This window comes from Pimephales promelas, chromosome 3 (genome assembly GCF_988280905.1).
Source record: "Pimephales promelas chromosome 3, fPimPro1.hap1.1, whole genome shotgun sequence".
Classification (NCBI taxonomy): Eukaryota; Metazoa; Chordata; class Actinopteri; order Cypriniformes; family Leuciscidae; genus Pimephales; species Pimephales promelas.
The window spans coordinates 40,416,713-40,421,008 of record NC_142771.1 but is presented as its reverse complement, the minus strand read 5'-3'; the positions used below and the strand labels follow the sequence as shown (position 1 = coordinate 40,421,008).

The 4,296-nt window shown below is 34.2% G+C and overlaps 1 long non-coding RNA gene across 1 annotated transcript; it reads left to right on the top strand.

Moving 5' to 3' along the window:
• Window positions 1-2,781: 2,781 nt before the first annotated feature.
• LOC148982095 (uncharacterized) lies at window positions 2,782-3,978 on the top strand. The gene is made up of 3 exons (XR_016155225.1): window positions 2,782-3,340; window positions 3,551-3,611; window positions 3,736-3,978. It is a non-coding gene; the product is annotated as an uncharacterized LOC148982095 (long non-coding RNA).
• Window positions 3,979-4,296: the final 318 nt, after the last annotated feature.

The following is a 4,296-nucleotide window of genomic DNA, read 5'->3' as shown; positions in this document are numbered from 1 at the left end:
AGTACCTTTCAGACTCACAGATAATGATGCTAATAGCTCTTCCGCATACAATGGTCTCAGCTCCTTATATTCTTCAAAGCGATCAATGAACTCAATTGGATCTTCTGCATCAAGATTACTGAAGGTAGGCAGTTCAATTTTAACTGGAGGAATAGTAGATGAGGAAAAATATGTTACTTGCTTTGAACGGTTTTGTGTAACCGGGTCAGACTTGGATAGGGATTGGGACTCTTTAGGAGTAGTAGAAGCACTGGAGTGCATGGGAGTAGAAATAAGAGGTCTGATGGTCTTAAATTGTTGCTCTAATTGCCGGTCTCGTCTCTTTAAGCAATCCACCATACTTTGACCCAAATCGTCGATTTGTGAAAGGAACAACTGCTTAACGCGATCCACCTCTCTCTGCACACAATAGTTAAGTCTGTCTTCACATGCTTGAAACTTTGCATCCATAGCTTCCATGGTAACCAGTCCACTAACACGATGTTCAAGATCAGCAAGGTGCTCCTCAATGCTACTCATGCGCTGGGAAGTTTCTTCATTGTCAAATTGCAATCGTTCCTCATGAAACTCAAGTGGAGGAGGAGGTAATGGCACGTCATCAGGAGCACACTGATCAGTGGCTACATCATGGAATTCTTTCTCTTCCTCAGAGTCTATGTATAACTCACTTAAGGATTCAATGAGATTAACTACAGAATCTCTGTGCTGAGCAAAAGCTTCACCTGAGAAATCTGTGATCGTTGTACCCTCTGTCATAGTGGATGCTAGTTTATATTACCTGCTTGTGAGGATCAATCAGTACAGTCAAAAATATATATATATTTTTTTTTTAACAAAAGACTCCATAAAGTTTAATGTAGAGTCCCTGTTCGGGCGCCACTGTGTAACACCTCATTTATTTTAAAGCTGTTACTCTGAGGGGTTCAACAGAAATCTTTGAACCTGTACTGATTAAGAAATATCCTCACAAACAAAATAACATTAAACCTCTTTTATTTACACCACTGTGCTAAATCCATGTGCCAAACTCTCAATAAACAGATTACAAAGCACTCTCAAGATCTCCATCTCTTTAACAATGAAGCCATTCAATGAAGTAAACTTAACTCTGATATGTTCAGTCCTTTGAGAGGTTACATTGATGATGCTGATGATGACGATGACGATGAACATATACTCCACAAGGTCAATTTTGAGTGCGATGCAATGATTGTGATCCAACTATCCACCAATGTGAGAAAAAGTCACATCCTACATCACAGTAGCCAGTGCAATGTTTGTTCCCTGTACCCCGATACTGTCCATGTGGTGTAGTCTCACTGCCAATGGAGTCTCCACTTGGCTTTACTGTCCCTTCCTCTGCTCAATGTTCATAACAGAACATGTGAACAAAAAGTCCTTTCTAAAAAGAAAGCACATCTTAACATCAATGAAATAATTACAACATCATCCATACATCACATCATCCATACTTACAGTTGAGCAGAAACTCAAGGTTCTCAACAAAGGACCATCAACAAAATTCAGTAGGTAGCATGAGGTTAACCAAACAATGGATTTCCCTCTACCAAACGAACTCTCTTCCTCTATGGTAGGTGTGTTTATATAGGTTACCATCTGGCAATAGCACCCTCAAGTGGCTCTTGATGAAACTACACATGATCCAAAACATCACACTAGTGCTCCAACAACAGTAAATTAACAGTAACAGATTCTGTCCGTTACACCTATCCATATGGAAAAGGTTTGCTAAAATAAAAACACCTGTGATTCTTATATGTTCCAACAGAATATTGTAAGAGACATATATGCTGAAAAATCAACATATATAAATTGCATAATATTAATATATATTTTAATCATACATGTCATATACTGCATGTCCTACACAAAAGCCATATAGATTTTCTTTATGTAAAAACATAGGAAAATAATGCTAATTTAATATTCATGTCCAGCATATATCTTAAAGTATTAAGTTGACTTTCAAACTCACCCTGATGTCATCCAAGATATCCATGTATCACTTAATTTTTTTTATACACAGAATGGACTTCAATGGCAACCAACTATTCAAATGTTCAAAGAAGTTTCAAAAGTATAATATTATTATTATTATTTTTAGTATTTTTTTAATTATTATTATTATTTTTAATGATCGATCGTTTCGCTAGATTAGACCTTTACTTCTTGACTGGGATCATGTCGAGACTTTGAAGCTACATTGAGATGGACATTTGAACCTTCTTAGAAAATTTTAATTTTTGGTTACCATTGAAGTCTGTGTAGAAAAATCCTAGAATTTTTTCCTCAAAAACCTTAATTTATTTTTGACTGAAGAAAGAAAGACATGTATATCTTCATCAGAGTAAATTATCAGAATTGGGGTTTTCAAATGTCTTTGTATTTCCCTTTAAAGTTTTCTGAATAATAAAATAAAATAAAATAAAATACTATTCTTAACCTGTACAAACATAAAACTTTCCTTAAGGTATTCTTATGCATATCACCACCAGAGTTTATCACATATACAAAAATATATTCTCGCCAATTTTCAACATTTTATTCACTGTTCTAGAAACATGTTTGACGCAACTTTGTTAAATCGGTGCACCCCATGATTTAAATAAAACTTCCTCTGTGTATGTCTTTTATTTTATTATTTTTTTATTTTTTTTATTATTATTATTATTATTATTTTTTTTTTTATTATTATTTTTTTTATTATTATTTCTTTCCATGTGTGAAGTTTAATATACTTGATATAACATGTCGGAATTCTATGTGTTTTTGTGCTCTGTACTTGCTTGTTATTTGATACATATTCAATAAAAAAATAAAATAAAAAAAAAAGATTTAAATAAAACTCGGTGATGAATTACATCCGGGACTTTTACTTGTTGAGCGCGACGAAACATGCAGAGACATTTTACATAGACGCCATTTTCAATGATTCGCGATGCAAGGCATTCGATGACGATGAGGGAAAGCGCATGGATTAAGTGTTTTATCGCATTTATTTATGCATTGTATAACGTCTTATTGTTTGCTGTGCGTGGCTAAACCGCTCTCAGGGGGGCACTTCCGTCGACGCCCGATTCCGATGCAGAGCTGACCAGGATTCGTTTGTTTTTTAACAGGGAAACGGCGAAGGTAAGTGTTTTATCTAATTTACAATATGTATTTTATAATATATTTATTTTCAGCGATATTTAAATGCTTTGTGCGCTTAAACGAGCCGAATATTTTCTCTAAGCCAAGGCGACTATCTTCTTTGACTCAAAACTGAGCTGACGACGAGGGAGGTTTGCTTGTAACGTTAACAGGAAAAACACAGAAAGTAAGTGTTTTTAATCTAATCTACAATATGTATTTCATGGCATTATATTGTTTTTTAACAATATTTATGTGATGTGCTTTTAACAGTAAAAACAAATAGTAAGTGTTTTAACTCCTTACATTACGTGTTTTATATTGTTTATGACAATATTTGTGACGTGCAAATAGTAAAAGTATTTATCCTCCTCAAACTATCTTTTACAACTCACAGACTGCAGACCAACAATGCACGTGAAATTTCCTTTTTTGGACGACCAATTTTCTTAGAATGGGTAATTAATTCTTTCAGATTAAATATTTATGCAAAATGTACTTATCAGAATAACTTTTGATGTTTGGTGGTTATGCTTTTATGTTTAAATGTAAGTTATTGATTTAGCTATTTGTGTTTTCTAGGAGCATTTCTATGATGCACCGAGTGGCTAATGCTAACCAGGCTTGGTGTTTAAAGACTGTACAGACTAGAACTTGGTGATGGTAAGATTTAACAGATAACATGAGAGAATCATGGGCACAAACAAAAACAATAATCATAGCTTTGTTGCTATTTCGTATAACTATGATTTTCTGTGTTTCATAACACTCATTTTGATTTTGTCCAGTCAAATAACTTTACAAAAGTAATTTTTATTTTTGACTTAAAATTAGTTTTCAAACCAATTGTTTTCATGACTTGACAGGTAGATGTTTTTTTTGCTGTTTAATTTTAAACTCCACTGACTGGGAAATGTCTGCCTATCACCTGTCCAACATCACAGCCACAAGAAGGGAACACAGATTCTTCCGGCGGCTGACTATTAGGGAGATTTCTTAAGGTGGGTGTCTAAATTTATGTCTGTCATTAATTACTCACCCTCATGTTGTTCCAAACATGTAAGAATTTCTTTCATCTTCATAACACAAATTAAGATATTTTTAATGAAATCTGAGAGCTTCCTGCCCTCCATTGACGGTCTA